General features: G+C 39.1%; 1 protein-coding gene across 2 annotated transcripts in view; it reads left to right on the top strand.

Moving 5' to 3' along the window:
• The window catches only part of Akap7 (A-kinase anchoring protein 7), a 138,942-nt gene that overhangs the window by 70,185 nt on the left and 46,893 nt on the right, over nt 1-21,864 (top strand). The window lies entirely within an intron of this gene.

Genomic DNA, 21,864 nt, shown 5'->3' with positions numbered 1-21,864 from the left:
AAGACCCTTTAACCCAAAGAAGGCCAGACTATTTCCCACCTTTTGCAGATTGAATGTATTTCACGGGAGCCTGCTCTATTGTGTGTCAAATGTACTATTTCAAATCAGACACTATTCTTGTAAAATTGTGAACTTGAAGACAACCTGATTTATATGCTTTTAAAGTAACATGAAAATAACTCAAAGAAGAAAAATATATGTATTGAATGTCTCAAGGTCTCAGCCAAGATATTTTCCTTCCACTTCAGCTTGAAGAAAATCTATGGATATATGTACATCCTGAAAGAATCTTAATACTGAAGTTTATTAAAGCATTTAAAAAATGTTCAAGAGACACAATTTATTTCTAGATCCTCATGACAGATCTTCAGAGAAGTCATCATTTTACGTTCCAAAGATTTTAGCTATCTTAAACAGAAGATATTCCGTATGTCGTTTGAGTTTTATATTCTAAAACATTTCAGGTCTATTTTAAGGAGGATTTTTCATGCTTTTGGAGCTGTCTTCCATCCAAATTTTGAGGAGGACTGAATATTTCCATTTAGGTTCATTGCAAAGTATCTAAATTTTTAGATCCTTCTTGTGTAGTACAGGTTTTGGCTAGCTTTCCCTTTTTCTCTGTGATTAGTTTAGGTCAACCTGGAAAGGGTTCATCACTTTTTCCACTCATAGTTAAGAAAACAAAAAATATGAGGATTTTGCTGAAGATACTGTGGGATTGGCATTGGACAGCTCATAGCACATACCACCTAAATTGACACTAGGAGTGTCTGCTCTGTTCAACCCTCATCCTGATGTTCCAGCCTTATAGATTCCCCCTTTCATTTCTATTTTCTAACTTTCTATTTTCTCCTTAGTGTGGCTAATTTCTCTAGGCTTCTATGTCTTTCTTACCTTTTTATAATTTAGAGTGATTTTGTTTTTTACAAACTCCACCAATCTCGCTTTCTCATACCAATCATTGAACATTATTTAAAAATATTTGTTTTGGCTTCTTACAAATACTCTTTTTTTTCCTATCACATTTGGTGATTCTAGTAGGAGCTTTAAAAATGATATTTGTATCTAAAATAACTTATGTTAGAATTAACCAAGTTTAATGTACACTAGAGTTTATTTGCTTATGGATAATTATTGATTTTCCCAATCATACCCATGTTTTATAACAGAATATTTATCAGGATTTGGGATACTTTCTTTGTGAATTTCATTTCTGGGTTAGATTCAGTTGGCTTACATTGGTTTGGGTTCTCTTTGATTTTTGATCCTCACTCAAATTTAATGTCTATTTCCTGAGCCTTGAACCAATATTTTAAAAAATTGACACATAATAATTGTATGTATTTATGGAATACAGTGTGTTATTGTAATGCAGATATGCAATGTGTAATGATCAAATCAGAGTAATTAACATAGCCATCATCTAAAACGTTTATCATCTCTTTCTGTTGGGAATATTAAAAATTCTTCTTATCTCTTTAAAAATCTATAATAAATTATTGTAAAGGACAGTCACCCTACTTTGCTCTAAAGCACTAGATTGACCTTCTCCAAACATGTTTTCCTATTTTATTGTATGTATTAATAGAGTAGAACAGAGTTCAGACCCTAAGGTATTTTGTCTTGAGAATTCTGTGTAGAAGTTAAGCTTCTGAGACTTGGCAGCTTCCTGAAATTGTTTATAAAACGTTGTGTATAGAAATATATGTGAATTTTTAGAGTGAGAGAATTGAGCTTTCATCACATTTGAATATTTCCTATCTTTTAATTTGTTAATAATGGCATTCTTAGAAAGTGCTAGGTTCCAAATCACTGATATTCTTTTTGGCTGTCTTTTTTTTTTTTTTTTGCAGTGCCAGAGTTGAACCCAGGGTTTTATACATGCTAGGCAAGTGATGTACCTTGAGCTACACTTCCAACCCTAGGACACTTCGTTAATATGAATGACTATATGATTTATTTTTAAGATTTCTAGTTGACTCTTTTTCCTACTTCCCTGTTCTGTACTTGGCTTCCTTCTTACTTTTATTCATGTCTTTGAATACTTCAATATAGTTGATTTAAAAAAAAACTTTTTTTTTTAGTTGTAGATGGACACAATACCTTTATTTTGTTTTTATTTTTTGTGGTCCTGGGGATCAAACCCAGTACCTCATGCATGTTAGGCAAGGGTTCTACCACTGAGCCACAACCCCAGCCCTCAATATAATTAATTTTTAAATTTCTTTTTACATTGTAAAAATCTGTAGTTCCATGAGTATGAATTCTTGTGTTTGTTTGGTCTTTTGTGACACATATTCTCTTGTGCTTTTTTAAGTTGTTGGCCCTCCAGGCTCATCTTATTGTGTATATTTCCCCCTGAAAACCTCATGTGGGTTTTGCAGTTTTCTTAGTCCTGGTTGATGTCATGCCTATTTATCATGGGCTGCAACTCCTTCCAAACCTAACTGAACTAATCAGCTAAAGTTAAAATCCAGAAAAAAGTAAAAAACCTGATTGTTTCTAGTGAAAACTGGTAGTGAAATATGGTCTGGTTGGAATATCCTAGGGTTAGGAAAGCTGTTCTCTGTGAACTTCTTACTTGAGTTGGGTGAATGAATTTTTCTCAGGCAACTACTATTGCATTTTTATTTCCTTAGGGAAAGTAATTGACTAAATTACACCCTTTGTAAGATTGATAAACAATTGATAAATAATAATGATAAACAATTCAGTGCTTGCAAAGACTGGTATACTTTTTTTTAATTAAAAAAAATTTTTTTGGTTATGCATGGCACAGTATCTTTTTTGTTTATTTATTTTTATGTGGTTTATTTATTTTATGTATTAATAGAGTAGAACAGAGTTCAGACCCTGAGTTATTTTGTGCTGAGGATAGAACCCAGTGCCTCACATATGTAAGACAAGTGCTCTGTCACTGAGCCACAGTCCTAGCCCTAGAGACTGGTATACTTTTGTCTGTCAGACCTGACTTATAGTGGGGAATTTGGAAAGGTTTAGAAGAGTTTATTTTGTAGGCTAGGGTTTTTTTTTAATGAATTCTGAAAGGAGAGGTAGAAACAATGATTTTCTGGGAATAGCAGTATTTTTTGGCTTAATAATAATTGCTCAACCTTAACTTAGTGAATATTAATAAGTAGGTGCAATGTTCATACTATGTTTTGGGGCATTATGAGCTATAGAGAAGTATAAGACATAGTACTTAAGGATGATAATTGATAGCCAAGACTACATATGAGAGATGGAGAGGGAGGAGGACTAGAGTAATAGGATCTGTTTATAAAAGTAGGGGTTTTGGTGGTTCACAGTGGAAGAAACTTATAATTTTAGCTTCTGGGCAAGTGTGGGGATGAGGATTAGGGAAATTCAGCTGAATGTGATGAGACTGAAGAGCAGAGAGATGAAGAGTAGAGAAAAGAGACTTTCTAAAGCAATAAGCATGATTTATAATGGGAGGGGAGCAGTGGGTTGGAGGCTGGGTGGAGGCAATAATAGCGATAAGAAGTACCTTAATTGAACCTACAATTTCGTTAGCTGAGGAAGCTAGAGTGGGAGGTTGCTAGGTTTGTGAGTACGAGCAGTTGGTGAGCAGATGAACAGATTTACACATACTGAGGCAGTGAATATGTACTGAAGAGAACTGAGTAGTTAACATGTAATATAGAGAGTTTAATACTCAGCATAAGAATACAGGAATGAATCCTAAAAGAGAGACATTCACTTAATTTTAGACTGTAGCACAAGTGGTATGGAGGAGGTAAGGTTTCGGCCAACCATAGGCTCAGATAGATGCAAATGGGTCTGTACAGATCTGGTGATAGAACAGGAAAAGGGTTAGTCAAGTAAGTCAGACTCACCATTGTTTTTGATGTTCCTAGGCTTAGGATAAAATGCAGCTAATACACCTAACCTACTGAACACCATAGATTAGCCCAGCTTACCTTCAACATGCACATTAGCCTACACTGGGGCAAAATCATCTAACATGAAGTCAATTTTGTAATAAAATTTTTAATATTTCATTTAATTTATTGAATACATGTATCCCAAACATACTGGTATTACAAAACTCTGTAGATTGTCAATTGTTACCCTTGTGATTTGTTGGAGGCCCTTCTAACTGAGGACCTCAGCTCTCACTTTGGAATCCTGCTCTTCAGTGCTCTATACCTTGGGGGTCAGGGCAAAGCTCCAAAGCCTTTGAGCTACCCCTTCTGGATCTTGCATGGTTTCACTATGTGGGTGTGGGGATCTTTTTTTTTTTTTTTGGTAGGTTTTAAATTCTTTTAAAATATATAAAATATATAAAATTTTAGGTTTACCAGTTCTTAAAATTCGGTCTATGCATCCCTAGTGGTCCCTTAGATACTTTACAAAGTTTAGGAGGACAAAACTATTTTTATAATAATACAAGACTTATTTGCCTTTTCCACTGGAGTTATCAATTATATTAAGCATGCAAAAAAATGGATAGAACTATGTTTGGTCAGTTTGAATCAAGTTGGTTGCAATTAAAACATCATTTTTCCCCCTGTCCTGGGGATTGAACCCAGGGGTACTGTACCACTGAGCTACATCTTCAACCCCTTTTAAAAGTTTTTAAATTTTGAGACAGGGCCTCACTAAGTTAGTTGAACATGCTGACCTCAAACTTGTCATCTTCTTGTTGCAGACTCTGGAATAGCTAGGATTACAGGTGTGCACCATCATGCTGGCTAAAACTCATTTTTTAAAAAAAGCAGTTTCATATAAGAATGTTCTTGCTGAGTAGTAAAAATGATTAATTGTGTTTCATTTTGACTTTTGAGAAATGAAGATGGCAAGTACTCACAAAGCATTTCTAAAGCACACTGAAGTAAGATAAGAGGTTAACTTTACAAAAGCATTCAAGCAACTGTTAAAGTTTCGAGCTGAAGTGGACACTTTCTTTTTTGCAACAGCACTTTTATTTGAAGAACAACTGACAGGCAAACTATGGTTTTCAAACTTGAGTATTAACAGACATTTTCTTGAAAATAAGTAAACTGTCACATCAGCTACAACTAACATTATTTACTATTCATGATGAAACCCAGGCTTTCAAGCAAAAATAAGAAATTTGGAAGACTCTCATCTATTGCCATGAACTTGACTTAAACTAAACTAAACATAAAGACTTTTCCCCACTTTTTACTTTAACTACTTTTGTACAGAGTGTGTTCCATTTTCCCAGTTTATTTTTATCTATCACACTCTCTTGTAGTAAAATGTAAACAGTTATTTTTATTGAGGTGTAACCCATATACAAACCCCATACAGATTAAAGTATAAAATGTGATGAGTTTTTACATATAAATACACCTGTGGAAGCACCATAATGATCGAGATACTGAACATTTACTTCACTCCCAAAGTTTACTGGTGTCCTTTGCCAATCCATACTTATAGACTTTTCTAATGAGATGAGGATGATACAAATGAATGTGCTTTTTGGTTTGTATAATGAAATTGTGTCAAGACATGGAAGATCTCCATAACTCAGTGGATCAATATTTTTAAAATGACCAATCATGTTAGAAAAGTTACACATGAAGAAAAAGGTACATCAAAAGTTCTAGACTACTAAAAAGATTTAAACGTAGAGTATGAAGCTTAATTGATAAGTTTTTTAATATTCTACATTGCAATTAAACTTGAAGAGACTATAACTTGTCAAATTTTTTATCAAAGAATATCCATAATTTTATGAATTTAGTAAGTATTTATAAATATAACCCATATAAATGAAAGTTCTTTATTGGGAAAGGACTATTTGTAATTTTTTTTTTTTTTTTTTGAGTTTTGAACAATTGTAACTTTATTGGGTCACAAGTATAATTTTTCAAGGGAATGGATTTGAATGTTGCAGTTCATTTGATACATGTACACGGTTATTTTTTTAAAGAGAGAGAGAGAATTTTTTAAAATATTTATTTATTTATTTATTTTTTTTTTGAGGGAAGTCATTTTTAATGCTCACAGCAAGCCATAAATATATTATTTTCACATGTACTTGATATACTCTCAGCATACTCCATGAAGTGTGACCTTATTGCCTACTCTAAGCATTCTCATATGATAGGCATTGTGACTAAACAGCTTTTGCAACATCAAAGATACTTTTTATTTTAGATAAAATTTAAGAAGTATCCAGTGATCACTATCAGCTCCATTATTTAGCCAATTAACTAGGCTATTATTGTTTATTTTGTTTCAATTTTTTTTTTAAATTTTTTATTGTTGGCTGTTCAAAACATTATATAGTTCTTGATATATCATATTTCACAATTTGATTCAAGTGGGTTATGAGCTCCCATTTTTACCCCATATACAGATTGCAGAATCACATCAGTTACACATCCATTGATTTACATATTGCCATACTAGTGTCTGTTGTATTCTGCTGCCTTTCCTATCCTCTACTATCCCCCCTCCCCTCCCCTCCCCTCCCCTCTTCTTTCTCTGCCCCCTCTACTGACATTCGTTTGTCCCCCTTGTATTATTTTTCCCCTTCCCCTCACTTCCTCTTGTATGTACTTTTGTATAACTCTGAGGGTCTCCTTCCATTTCCATGCATTTTCCCTTCTCTCTCCCTTTCCCTCCCACCTCTCATCCCTGTTTAATGTTAATCTTCTTCTCATGCTCTTCGACCCTACTCTGTTCTTAGTTACTCTCCTTATATCAAAGAAGACATTTGGCATTTGTTTTTTAGGGATTGGCTAGCTTCACTTAGCATAATCTGCTCTAATGCCATCCATTTCCCTGTAAATTCTATGATTTTGTCATTTTTTAATGCAGAGTAATACTCCATTGTGTATAAATGCCACATTTTTTTTATCCATTCATCCATTGAAGGGCATCTAGGTTGGTTCCACAGTCTAGCTATTGTGAATTGTGCTGCTATGAACATCGATGTAGCAGTGTCCCTGTAGCATGCTCTTTTTAGGTCTTTAGGGAATAGACCGAGAAGGGGAATAGCTGGGTCAAATGGTGGCTCCATTCCCAGCTTTCCAAGAAATCTCCATACTGCTTTCCAAATTGGCCGCACCAATTTGCAGTCCCACCAGCAATGTACAAATGTACCCTTTTCCCCACATCCTCGCCAGCACTTGTTGTTGTTTGACTTCATAATGGCTGCCAATCTTACTGGAGTGAGATGGTATCTTAGGGTGGTTTTGATTTGCATTTCTCTGACTGCTAGAGATGGTGAGCATTTTTTCATGTACTTGTTGATTGATTGTATGTCCTCCTCTGAGAAGTGTCTGTTCAGGTCCTTGGCCCATTTGTTGATGGGGTTGTTTGTTCTCTTATTGTCTAATTTTTTGAGTTCTTTGTATACTCTGGATATTAGGGCTCTATCTGAAGTGTGAGGAGTAAAGATTTGTTCCCAGGATGTAGGCTCTCTATTTACCTCTCTTATTGTATCTTTTGCTGAGAAAAAACTTTTTAGTTTGAGTAAGTCCCATTTGTTGATTCTAGTTATTAACTTTTGTGCTATGGGTGTCCTATTGAGGAATTTGGAGCCCGACCCCACAGTATGTAGATCGTAGCCAACTTTTTCTTCTATCAGACGCCGTGTCTCTGATTTGATATCAAGCTCCTTGATCCATTTTGAATTCACTTTTGTGCATGGCGAGAGAAAGGGATTCAGTTTCATTTTGTTGCATATGGATTTCCAGTTTTCCCAGCACCATTTGTTGAAGATGCTATCCTTCCTCCATTGCATGCTTTTAGCCCCTTTATCAAATATAAGATAGTTGTAGTTTTGTGGATTGGTTTCTGTGTCCTCTATTCTGTACCATTGGTCCACCCGCCTGTTTTGGTACCAGTACCATGCTGTTTTTGTTACTATTGCTCTGTAGTATAGTTTGAAGACTGGTATTGCTATACCGCCTGATTCACACTTCCTGCTTAGCATTGTTTTTGCTATTCTGGGTCTTTTATTTTTCCATATGAATTTCATGATTGCTTTCTCTATTTCTACAAGAAATGCCGTTGGGATTTTGATTGGCATTGCATTAAACCTATAGAGAACTTTTGGTAATATCGCCATTTTGATGATGTTAGTTCTGCCTATCCATGAACAGGGTATATTTTTCCATCTTCTAAGATCTTCTTCTATTTCTCTCTTTAGGGTTCTGTAGTTTTCATTGTATAAGTCTTTCACCTCTTTTGTTAGGTTGATTCCCAAGTATTTTATTTTTTTTGAAGATATTTTGAATGGAGTGGTTGTCCTCATTTCCATTTCAGAGGATTTGTCGCTGATATACAGGAATGCCTTTGATTTATGCGTGTTGATTTTATATCCTGCCACTTTGCTGAATTCATTTATTAGCTCTAATAGTTTCTTTGTAGACCCTTTTGGGTCTGCTAGGTATAGAATCATGTCATCTGCAAATAGTGATAATTTAAGTTCTTCTTTTCCTATTTTGATGCCTTTAATTTCTTTCGTCTGTCTAATTGCTCTGGCCAGTGTTTCGAGAACTATGTTGAACAGAAGTGGTGAGAGAGGGCATCCCTGTCTTGTTCCAGATTTTAGAGGGAATGCCTTCAATTTTTCTCCATTCAGAATGATGCTAGCCTGAGGCTTAGCATAGATAGCTTTTACAATATTGAGGTATGTTCCTGTTATCCCTAGTTTTTCTAGAGTTTTGAACATAAAGGGATGCTGTACTTTGTCGAATGCTTTTTCCGCATCTATCGAGATGATCATATGGTTCTTATTTTTAAGTCTATTGATGTGGTGAATAACATTTATTGATTTCCGTATATTGAACCAGCCTTGCATCCCAGGGATGAATCCTACTTGATCATGGTGCACAATTTTTTTGATATGTTTTTGTATCCGAGTGGCCAGAATTTTATTGAGGATTTTTGCATCTAGGTTCATTAGAGATATTGGTCTGTAGTTTTCTTTCTTTGAAGTGTCTTTGTCTGGTTTAGGTATCAGGGTGATGTTGGCCTCGTAGAATGAATTTGGAAGTTCTCCCTCTTTTTCTATTTCCCGAAGTAGCTTGAAAAGTATTGGTATTAGTTCCTCTTTAAAGGTTTTGTAAAACTCTGCTGTATACCCATCCGGTCCTGGGCTTTTCTTAGTTGGTAGTCTTTTGATGGTTTCTTCTATTTCCTCAATTGATATTGGTCTGTTTAGGTTGTCTATATCCTCCTGACTCAATCTGGGCAGATCATATGACTTAAGAAATTTATCTATGCCTTCACTATCTTCTAATTTATTGGAGTATAAGGATTCAAAATAATTTTTGATTATCTTCTGTATTTCTGAAGTGTCTGTTGTGATATTGCCTCTTTCATCCCGTATGTTAGTGATTTGAGTTCTCTCTCTTCTCTTCGTTAGCATGGCTAAGGGTCTGTCGATTTTGTTTATTTTTTCAAAGAACCAACTTTTAGTTTTGTCAATTTTTTCAATTGTTTCTTTTGTTTCGATTTCATTAATTTCAGCTCTGATTTTAATTATTTCTTGCCTTCTACTTCTTTTGCTGTTGTTTTGCTCTTCTTTTTCTAGGATTTTGAGATGAAGTATGAGATCATTTATTTGTTGGTTTTTTCTTTTTTTAAGGAATGAACTCCAAGCAATGAATTTTCCTCTTAGAACTGCTTTCAATGTGTCCCATAGATTTCGATATGTTGTGTCTGTGTTTTCATTAATCTCTAAGAATGTTTTAATTTCCTCCTTGATGTCTTCTATAACCCATTGATCATTCAGTAACCTATTGTTCATTCCGCAAGTGATGTATTCTTTTTCCTTCCTTCTTTTATCGTTGATTTTCAGTTCCATTCCATTATGATCAGATAGGATGCATGGTATTATCTCTACTCCTTTATATTGTCTAAGAGTTTCCCTGTGACATAATATATGATCTATTTTTGAGAAGGATCCATGTGCTGCTGAGAAAAAAGTGTAACTGCTTGATGTTGGGTGGTATATTCTATATATGTCAATTAAGTCTAGGTTATTAATTGTGTTATTGAGTTCTATAGTTTCCTTATTCAACTTTTGTTTGGAAGATCTGTCCAGTGGTGATAGAGGTGTGTTGAAGTCTCCCATGATTATTGTATGGTGGTCTATTAGACTCTTGAACTTGAGAAGAGTTTGTTTGATGAACATAGCTGCACCATTGTTTGGGGCATATATATTTATGATTGTTATGTCTTGTTGGTGTATGGTTCCCTTGAGCAGTATGTAGTGTCCCTCTTTATCCCTTTTGATTAACTTTGGCTTGAAATCTATTTTATTTGATATGAGTATGGATACTCCTGCTTGTTTCCGAAGTCCATATGAGTGATATGATTTTTCCCAACCTTTCACCTTCAGCCTATGTATGTCTTTTCCTATCAAATGCGTCTCCTGTAGGCAGCATATTGTTGGGTCTTGTTTTGTGATCCATTCTACTAGCCTGTGTCTCTTGATTGGTGAGTTTAAGCCATTAACATTTAGGGTTATTATTGAGATATGGGTTGTTCTTCCAGCCATATTTGTTTATTTATGTTACTTAACATGGTTTGTTTTCCACTTTGATTATTTTCCCCCCTTTAGTGTCCTACCTCCCACTGTTGGTTTTTATTGTTATTTTCCATTTCCTCTTCCTGTAATGTTTTGCCAAGGATGTTTTGAAGAGATGGTTTTCTAGCTGCAAATTCTTTTAACTTTTGTTTATCGTGGAAGGTTTTAATTTCATCTTCCATCCTGAAGCTTAATTTCGCTGGAAACACAATTCTTGGTTGGAACCCATTTTCTTTCAGTGTTTGAAATATGTTATTCCAGGATCTTCTAGCTTTCAGAGTCTGTGTTGAAAGATCAGCTGTTATCCTGATTGGCTTACCCCTAAATGTGATCTGCTTCCTTTCTCTTGTAGCTTTTAAAATTCTCTCCTTATTCTGTATGTTGGGCATCTTCATTATAATGTGTCTAGGTGTGGGTCTCTTATGATTTTGCACATTCGGCGTCCTGTAGGCTTCTAGGATTTGGGGTTCTGTCTCATTCTTCAAGTCTGGGAAGTTTTCTCGTATTATTTCATTGAATAGATTGCTCATTCCTTTGGTTTGAAACTCTGTCCCTTCCTGTATCCCAATGACTCTTAAATTTGGTCTCTTGATGTTATCCCATATTTCTTGGATGTTCTGCTCATGGTTTCTTAACAGTCTTGCTGAGCTGTCTATGTTCTTTTCAAGTTGAAATACTTTATCCTCATTGTCTGATGTTCTGTCTTCTAAGTGTTCTACTCTGCTGGTAGTATTCTCAATTGAGTTTTTAAGTTGGCTTATTGCTTCCTGCATTTCTAGGATTTCTGTTTGTTTGTTTTTTATAACCTCTATTTCCCTGTATAGTTGATCTTTTGCTTCTTGGATTTGTTTATGTAATTCATTGTTGAAGTGATCTTTCATTGTCTGATTTTGCTGTCTGATGTCTTCCTTGAGACTCCAGATCATCTGAAGCATGTATATCCTGAATTCTTTATCTGACATTCCATCTGCTGCAGCTATTACCTCTTCTAACGTTGAGTTGACCTGCAATGCTTGTGGTCCTTTCTTTCCTTGTCTCTTCATACTGTTCGCGTTCCTTTCTACTTGGTGAAACTGTTGTGCTATTGAATGTTCCCCCTATATATTTATATTGGTCTTGTATAGTTGCAAAGTCTCCCTCGCATGCGCGGGCGGCGGCTCTGCCCCTCCTCCAATTGGGGCAATGTGCCTACCACGCCGGCAGGCCGCTGGGCCTGCTCTGCCGGTCGGTAGCAGGTCCGCCGACCTTGCAGGCGCGGGCGGCGGCTCTGTCCTTCTGCGGGCCGCTAGGCTTGTTCTGTCGGTGGTCGCAGTTCTGCCTACTTTGCAGGCGCAGGCAGCGGCACTGCCCCTCTGCAGGCCTCTGGGGCTGTACTGCCAGTGGCTCGCAGGTCCGCCTACCTTGTAGGCGCGGGGGGGGGGGGCGGCTCTACCCTTCCTCAGGCCACTGGGCCTGTTCTGTCTCTCGGTTGCAGGTCTGACCTGTTCTGATGGTGGTCACAGTTCCGTCTACCTTGCAGGCGCTGGGGGGAGGGGGCGGCTCTGCCACTCAGCAGGCCGCTGCTCCTCTTCTGCCGGTGGGTCGCAGGCCCGCCTACCTTGCAGGAGTGATTGGAAGCTCTGCCCCTCCGCGGGCCACTGGGCCTTTTCTGTCGGTGGTCACCGTTCCACCTACCTGGCAGGCGCGGGGGGTGTGGGGTGGCTCTGCCCCTCAGCAGGCCGCTGGGCCTGCTCTGTGCGTGGTCACAGTTCCCTCTACCTTGCCGGTGCAGGGGGAGGGGGCGGCTCTGCCTCTCAGCAGGCCGCTGCTCCTCTTCTGCCGGTGGGTCGCAGTCCCGCCTACCTTGCAGGAGTGATTGGAAGGTCTGTCCCGCCGCGGGCCACTGGGCCTTTTCTGTCGGTGGTCACAGTTCCCCTACCTGGCAGGCGCGGGGGGTGTGGGGCGGCTCTGCCCCTCAGCAGGCCGCTGGGCCTGCTCTATGTTTGGTCACAGTTCCCTCTACTATGCCGGCGCAGGGGGAGGGGGCGGCTCAGCCTCTCAGCAGGCCGCTGCTCCACTTCTGCCGGTGGGTCGCAGGCCGGCCTACCTTGCAGGAGTGATTGGAAGGTCTGTCCCGCCGCGGGCCACTGAGCCTTTTCTGTCGGTGGTCACCATTCCACCTACCTGGCAGGCGCTGGGGGTGGGGGGCGGCTCTGCCCCTCAGCAGGCCGCTGGGCCTGCTCTGTGCATGGTCACAGTTCCCTCTACCTTGCCGGCGCAGGGGGAGGGGGCGGCTTTGCCTCTCAGCAGGCCGCTGCTCCTCTTTTGCCGGTGGGTCGCAGGCCCGCCTACCTTGCAGGAGTGATTGGAAGGTCTGTCCCGCCGCGGGCCACTGGGCCTTTTCTGTCGGTGGTCACAGTTCCCCTACCTGGCAGGCGCAGGGGGTGGGGGGCGGCTCTGCCCCTCAGCAGGCCGCTGGGCCTGCTCTGTGCGTGGTCACAGTTCCCTCTACTTTGCCGGCGCAGGGGGAGGGGGTGGCTCAGCCTCTCTGCAGGCCGCTGCTCCTCTTCTGCAGGTGGGTCGCAGGCCCGCCTACCTTGCAGGAGTGATTGGAAGCTCTGTCCCACCGCGGGCCACTGGGCCTTTTCTGTCGGTGGTCACCGTTCCACCTACCTGGCAGGCGCGGGGGGTGGGGGGCGGCTCTGCCCCTCAGCAGGCCGCTGGGCCTGCTCTGTGCGTGCTCATAGTTCCCTCTACCTTGCCAGTGCAGGGGGAGGGGGCGGCTCTGCCTCTCAGCAGGCCGCTGCTCCTCTTCTGCCGGTGGGTCGCAGGCCCGCCTACCTTGCAGGAGTGATTGGAAGGTCTGTCCCGCCGCGGGCCACTGGGCCTTTTCTGTCGGTGGTCACAGTTCCCCTACCTGGCAGGCGCGGGGGGTGTGGGGCGGCTCTGCCCCTCAGCAGGCCGCTGGGCCTGCTCTGTGCGTGGTCACAGTTCCCTCTACTTTGCCGGCGCAGGGGGAGGGGGCGGCTCAGCCTCTCAGCAGGCCGCTGCTCCTCTTCTGCCGGTGGGTCGCAGGCCCGCCTACCTTGCAGGAGTGATTGGAAGGTCTGTCCCGCCGCGGGCCACTGGGCCTTTTTTGTCGGTGGTCACAGTTCCCCTACCTGGCAGGCGCGGGGGGTGGGGGGCGGCTCTGCCCCTCAGCAGGCCGCTGGGCCTGCTCTGTGTTTGGTCACAGTTCCCTCTACTATGCCGGCGCAGGGGGAGGGGGCGGCTCAGCCTCTCCTATTTGTAATTTTTAAGAGAGTAAGAAGTCCTGAGGCCAAAATATTTAAAAACTTCTTCCTTAGTTCATGGGTCCAAGTAAACTATGAAAAACGTAATTTTCAGACAACTGTCTTCACTCAATTTTGATAAATATTTCAAAATTATTCTTCCAGTAAAATTTACTGGAAATTAATTTTGATGGCTCCTTAACTGTCTTTTTATATAATACTAATGGATTTGAGTCCTCTCATTACTTTTTTCTCTTTCCCCATTAATTTCTATTTGAGAATTCTGTGGTAAAAATGTTAAGCATAAAAATATTTCAGACTGAGAAAGAGCATATCTATATGTAAAAAATCATTTTTCTGGGAAACTGATTTTCTGTAATATAGGAATGTCTCCACTATGGTGAACAAGATAAAAAATTTTGTCTTGTTTTCTTTTGCACAGGCTGACAGGGAGATGATTAAGAAAATTTCATCTCTACTTATAGACTGATTAAGATGAAGCTATTTCGAGCATATTAGAAGAGGGCACAGGGAAAAACATTGTATTATATAAAGGAACTGTATACCATTTTTTACTACTAAAATTTTTTAGTAGTTGGAAGTTTTCTCTAAACTAAACATACAGAATTATCAAGTAGTTTAATAAGGATTGATAACAGGATATTTTCATTATTTCCTTGATAACACAGAAATTTGGTGGCCATGTAAATCAGCTGATAATTGAAACTCTTGGGTTGTTTCTTTATATTTGTTTGAGTTAGAAGAACCTTCTGGATAAGTAACTGATAAATTAATCTTAGTGATAGCTCACTGTATTTTAACTGGTGTATCTGCTGTTAATCTGGATGCTAACACGAAGTGGCAGCTGTGGCTCAGGCTATTTTGAAATCCATCCATTAGCCTGGTTTTAAGCCTTCTGACTTATTAGTTATCTTATGAACCCTACATATTGTGGGGCAGTGCTAAGTGTTAATTTTAACTGTCAGGACTAGAATGATGCAGTAATAAGTTATCTTGCTAGTTATATTTAGAACCTCCAATTTAAATCCATTTTTGAAAATATGAATTATAAGTAAAAAAAATTAAACTATATGAATGAAATTTCTGGAGTTCAAAGTCTGTTTTCAAACAAAGCCATTAAGATTTGGGAAATCAGTATTAGGATATACTTCTAATTGCCAGAAGTTATTGCTAACTAGCCCCTGACATTGCCCAATGGCCTTTTAGTGAGATTTTCACCACACTGAATAGTATTTATTAATGTTTTTAAAAAGCTTAGCACAGTGTCTGACATATGGTGCGATAAAAACTAGTTATTAATAGCAATACTACTCCTATTGGAATACTTATTGCAATAATATTCTTACTTTCCTATCAGAACACCATTTCATGTTATTAAATATTTGGATTACTCCAAATGCTTCCTTAAATTGGCATGTAATTAACACTGCATTTCAATAGTAAAAATGTGTATGTGTGTGTGTGTGTGTGTGTGTGTATAATGATTCTATGTATGTGGTTTTACATTGCATATACATAGTTACTTGAAATTTTAGGTTTACATGTTTATGTATATAAATACATAGGTAAAGATAAAAACTTGGTTCAATTATATTTTTAGCTATGAGAAAAACAAATTTGGCAAATCTTATACAATATATTCTTATTAAGTAATTTGAGGGCTTGGAGATGTAGCTCAATGATAGAGCATCTGTCATATAAGAAGCCTTGGTTTAATCCTCACTATCAGCATCCCCCCCCATTTTTTTTTTTTGATAAAGAGATGAAATCCATAAGAGACAAACTTATAAAGCTCATAAATTTCTTTTTCTTTTAAGTAAATCATGGAGGACTTGGAGAGGATGCAAAATAGTAAAGAGAGAGGGAGCCTATGAGCAAGTAAACTGCGGAGTGGAAAGCATAGTGACCAGGAGTTTCTAGAATCAGACAGAATTGTTCTAATCACATTGATACTTCTCAGTTGGACAACTTTGTGCCTGTTACTTAACATCTCACACACCAATTACCTCATCTATAAAAGGGGACTAATAATAGTTACTGTAGTGACTGCCGTGATGACTAAATGAGATCACACAGGAGAAGCTCTTGGCCTCATGCTCGACTCACACTCAGGACTCACTCACTGATGCTGTCATTGCTATTTTCATGACAAATTTTGTGTAGAATTCTTAAGTGCAGGACAGAAGAGACTGAGGAATGGCTTAAGGAAGGTTTAGTATAAGAAAGAAAATGTCAATTTTTTCTTCATCTTTGCTAGAAGTACAACAATCCAGGCACTAGGAAAGACTGTGGGTTCTAAAGGAACGTTAAGATCTTGGAACAGGTATTAAGGGATTTGCAAAATGTCTTTCCTGACCATCTATTAAGATGGAAGAGAGAATACCATTTATGCGATTGTCTGATCTGGAGGTTTGGATAACCTCATGAAGTTTCGTCATCATTAGAATCTAAAGGTTTTCTGTTTATATTAAATTGTTGTAGTTTTTCCAAAAGCTAGACTTTATTATTGTATCTCTGATTAATTGCAAGAGGAGTAATAAAATTCTCATTCTCTAGCTCTGTCTGAAAATCCAATTCCACTGTGTTTTTCTTTGGTTATATTATTACTCTTAAAATAGAAATGGGGATAGGGAGAGAAGTATGATAGTAGTGGGCAAATGGCTCTTGGTTGTCACTGCTGGCAGAATGGGTTTAGAGTTCATTGATACTGCCTGCAGTAGCAGTTCATTTATAGGTCCCTCCAGGAATTTGAAGCATTGCTAACCATTGTTCACACAGAGACCCCTCCTTCACTTTAAAACATCTTCAGTCTGGTTTTGGTTAATATAATTTATTTGGACAATTTATTTAGTGGATATTTTTTGAACTTACCAAGTGTCAAGCATTATGCTGTGTAGTGAAGAACAAAGATGGGCAAACATGAACCATACTTTCAAGGAGTTTGTGAGAAGTCATGCAAACTGACAATTAATATGGTGATAATGACTGTAATGAAGTTAATGAGAAAAGTGAGTGAACTTCTCATTCTGCTTAGGATTATTGGAAAGGCTGTTCAGAAGAGGAAAGGTTTGAACTGAAAATGAGAATGTTCGGAGGGATGCAAGAAAAAGGAGGTATTTTCCAGGCTGAGAAAGCATAAGAAGCCACCTGAAGGAGTCTATGTAGAGACATGCAAGTAATTCTCTCTGTACACGAGCTACTTGTCCTTAAGGAATTTAGGTCTTATTTGTAGGGGAAAAAACCATAGACAATTTTGGAGCTAGAAATGGCATTATCAAATGAGTGCTTCAGAAATGTTATTCTTTCAGTCACATAAAAGCAGAATGGTTGAGGAGAAAGAGGATACTGAATCACAAGACTAGTAAGAAGGTGATAGATAGTGTTGGTTGAAGCAGGTCATGATAATTGCCCACACTTAACATTTGCAGTGGGGATAAAGAAAGAAACAGATTTTAGGTAGGAGGGAAAATCCATATTTTTTGATATTTTTAGATTTGGGGTGAGTTGTGGGAGGCAAGGAGAAGCCTAGGATGGTTTCTAGATTTGGCATTTAGACAGGTTGGTAGACAATAGTGTCCTACATCAATATAGAGAATAAAAGAGAAAACAGAGTTTTGTGACAAGAATTGAGTTCAATTTTGGGCTTATGAAAAGAACCTGTGGCCCAGTCAGTGGCATATTGAGGAGAGGGGGCTAGGAGATAGATGATATACTTGAATCCAGTGGCCTTAGATTAGTAGTTCAAAACTATGCGTATGAATGAAATAGCTGAGGGTTATCGGGAAATCTGTAACTTCAGACTTGCTTTGCAATAGCTACCTGTGATAAAAATCATAGAGGAAGGATGGAAACAAAGGACTAGGATAGAAATAAAAGGTTATAGAAATTATTAGGCAAATATGGTAAATCTTTTTATTGTTTTGTCTTTTGAACAGAAAGAGTGAAAAAAAGACGTACTATTTAAGTGTCTGTCTTCTACAAAGACATTTCTGCTGGTAGAAACTAGCGGGTGGGCCTGAGGGTTAATGAAACACAGAAAAGACTATTTCCTTTTTTTGAAGTTTAAACTCCCCATATTTTTCTATTAACCTATGAAGATCCTTTGATATTTTATCTGACTTTAGTATGTTTTACATAAAAATGCCTAAAATACTAACTAGCTAACTGAAATAACAACAGTTTGTCAATGCACAAATTGTGATTCTATTTGATCTTCTGTCAACTGTGGTAATAATTCAGGTGAGTACTTTGTCTTGATTCTGGCTATGAGTAAAGAAAACTGCATTCGACCATCATAGGATTTATATTCCATTCCAGAGAACAATAGCTGTCAGATATATTTTCATTGCTAACAGTTTTGATCAAAGCAAAAGGTTTATTTAAGCAGTCAGTCTTAGCATAGTAAGGTTTAGAGAAAGGCAGTTCATAGTTTGGCTTCTTGTTTTCAACCATGTATTTTAGCTTGTGACATACATTTACCCGTATATGACAGTTCGTTCGTTCGTTCGTTCGTTCGTTCCTTCCTTCCTTCCTTCCTTCCTCTTTTTCTTTAGTCCTGGGGATTGAACCCAGGGGTTCTCTACCAGAGTTATGCCCACCCCTTTTGTATTTTATTTTGAGACATGGTCTCACTGTATTGCCTGGGTTGGCCTTGAACTTGTGATCCTCCTACCTCAACCTCCCAGGTAGTTGGGATTACACATGCCACTGTGCCTGCTAGATAGTTTTTATTTTTATTTTTATTAGAGTGATAGTCAGTGATTTGCTTTGGGGCTTTTTCTTTTCTTTTCTTTTTTGCTACATAAAATTACTCATAGACTTGTTTTAGTCTAATTTCTTGCTGTAATGAAATACCAAAAGCTGACTATTTTATAAATAACATAGGCCTCAAATCACAGTTTTGGAGGCTGAATTTCCAAAATCAGATAACTACCATCTATTTACCACCAGTAAGGGCCTCCTTGGCTGTGCCATAAACATGGTGGGTAGCATGATGGTGGGAGTATGTGCAGAAGAAATCACATGGTGAGAGAGGAAGCCAGAGGGATAAGGTTTAGGTTTGTTCTTTTTTATAACAACTCAATCTCTCAGAAACTCACTCCCACTGGGAGACCAGCATTAATCCCTCCCAAAGGCATACCACGTCTAAGCCATAGCAGACCTTTACATTCACTTTCTTAAGTTTAATTGGACAGGGCTGGGGATGTGGCTCGAGCGGTAGCGCACTCGCCTGGCATGCGTGCGGCCCGGGTTCGATCCTCAGCACCACATACAAACAAAGATGTTGTGTTCTCCAATAACTAAAAAATAAATATTAAAAATTCTCTCTCTTGGGGCTGGGGATGTGGCTCAAGCGGTAGCGTGCTCGCCTGGCACGCGTGTGGCCCAGGTTCGATCCTCAGCACCACATACCAACAAAGATGTTGTGTCTGCCGAGTACTAAAAATAAATAAATAAATAAATATTTAAAAAAAAAAAAAAAAGTTTAATTGGACAAAGAAAGGAGACTACATTGTTATTAAAAAGTAAATGCAAAACTCTCACATACATCAGTGAGTGGTTTGCCTATTCCAAGTCCATTCTTTTCTTCGTCTTTCCCTTCATTGTGATCCAGTGACTTTAGGGTACATGGGCCTGGTTTTAATCCTGCAGACTGTTGTTTCCATTCATCTTGCTAGTGATTAGTTTAGGAGATGGCATGTGTCCCAATTCTGATATGTGAGGGGAAGTCTACTTGGAGCCTGTTAATGTTTGGCTATGAGGTGTCCCCCCAAAGTTCCTGTGTTAATGCAAAGGTAAATGATTAGGGTATGAGAGCTATGACCTAATTCATGGATTCATTTATTTAATGGGTTAATGATTTGAATGGAGGCAGGTGGGATGTGGCTTGGTGAAGTAGGAGTAGGTCACTGGGGGTATGCCTAAACATAATACATAGTCTATGTATGTAGATCTCTCTTTCTGTTTCCTGGATATCATGAGCTGAATAGCTTTCTTCTACTATGCTCTTCTGCCACAATGTTCTGCCTTATCTTGAGTCCAGAGTGATGGAGCTGACTAACCATGGACTGAACCTCACACTGTGAACCCAAAATAAAAATTTCCTCCTCTAAGTTGTCCTTGTCAGATATTTTGCTCACTGTGATGATAAATGGACTAAACCAGAAATTGGTATCAAGAAATGGGGTCATTGCTGTGACGAATCTGATCAGGTGATTCTGAAGCCTTTGGAAATGATTTGTGGGAGGAGTTTGGAAAAGTTTGGAGATGCAGACTAGAGAAGCCATAGAATGTTGTAAGCAGAGCTTAATGGGCAATTCTGTAGAATCTCAGGACTAGAATACTAATAGGAATATGGACAGTAAAGACTGAGTCATGAGATTTCAGAGAAGAATGAGGACTCTATTAGGAATTTTACTAGAGATCATTCATGTTACATTTTGGCAAAGAAATTGTATACATTTTGCCAAGGCTTCCTGTGAGGCTCTATTTAAAGGTGATGGACTAATTAATCTGGCAGAAGAAATTTCAAGGCAACACAGCATTAAGGCAGTGGCATGAATATTGCTGGCAGTGATTAGTCAGTTTTACTATAAGAGTCAGGAGTAAAAAAGTAGACAAAAAAGATTTTAAAACTTGCAGTTTGTCCAGAAAACTGTGGGTAAATTTGGGGACAAGGAAGATGTGGTTGTTGAAGAGATGACTGCCACTAAAAAGAGAAGCTAAATACTTTGCACAGACAATAGGAGAGGGCATCTCAAGAATCAGTGAGACCACACTCATCAAATGCTCAAGGTTGTAAAAGGGAAAACTCCTATGGGGTACTCTGCTAACACAGGGGTACCTTGGAAGTTGTTTCTCCAGGATTTGATTCACATGCACAGCCTCCTAGGCACTTAAAGGCCACTGCAGCCTTGGTCAAAAATGGCCCAGCTACTGCTGGAGCTGGTGGCAGACCCTGGCATAATTAATGTGATGCTGACTCTGTAGAAATGCAGTATATAGAGTTAGGGGGTCATGGAGGCTTTCACTAAGATTTCAAAGGAAGATGTGGGAAACCAAGCAAAGTGTTTCAGAGTTAAAAATCCCTGGGGGCCATGTGTGAAGTTGTGAGAAGAAAGCCAAAGATTCAGTGGAAACCCCCTGGATTAGGAGATGCCGGTAGCCTGAAATGTCTGCTGAGGAAAGTTACTGGCTGCCAACAAAGCCAGCCTAAGAGAGAGGTCATGAACAATGCAACCAGGAAAGCCATGTGGTGGGACTGCCAAAGTCCTTTGGAGTTCACATTTTACCAATGTGTTCCCTTGATTCTGGATATGAAGTTACAGGATCTAATGTTTATCTGGCTGGGATTAATCTTGTTTGGGTCTTATTCCTTCTTTATAGGCTTCTCTTTCTTCCTTTTGGAATGGGAATGATTGCTCTGTATCACTGTATATTGGATTATGTTATTGCTTTTGACTTTTATTATAGCCAAGAGTTTGCCTTAAGTCTCAGAGGAAACTTTGGACTTGGGCTTTTGGGCAATGCCAGACTGTTAAGACTATGGAAGCTCTTATAAATGGACTAAATACATTTTGAATTGTGAGATGGACATGAGATTTTGGGGGCCAGGGGTACGTATCTAAACCTATTATGGTTTAGATATATGAGTTGTCTCCCAAATGCTCCTGTGTTAATTTTTAGAGGTGAGATGATTAGAGTATTAGAGCTGTACCATAATCAGTGGATTAATTCAAATTTTATGGATTGATAATTTGTATTGACTAACAAGATGGTAATTGTAGGCAGGTGGTGCATGACTGGAGGAAGTAGGTCACTGGGAGTATGCCTTTGGAGTTTATATTTTGTCCCTTGTGCCTTGCGCCTCCCCCTACTCCCTCTCTCTTTATTTTTGCATCCTGGCCATCATGGCTGAGCATCTTTCTTCTGCCATGCCCCTTGCCATGATGTTCTGCTTTATCTTGGGCCCAGAATTATGGAGTCAGCTGACCAAGAACTGAGCCTCTGAAACTGTGAGCCCCAAATAACTTTTTCTCCTCAGTTTGTTCT

The sequence above is a fragment of the Marmota flaviventris genome, chromosome 6 (assembly GCF_047511675.1).
Source record: "Marmota flaviventris isolate mMarFla1 chromosome 6, mMarFla1.hap1, whole genome shotgun sequence".
Classification (NCBI taxonomy): domain Eukaryota; kingdom Metazoa; phylum Chordata; class Mammalia; order Rodentia; family Sciuridae; genus Marmota; species Marmota flaviventris.
The sequence above is the reverse complement of the archived record's forward strand: the minus strand, read 5'-3'. Positions and strand labels throughout refer to the sequence as shown.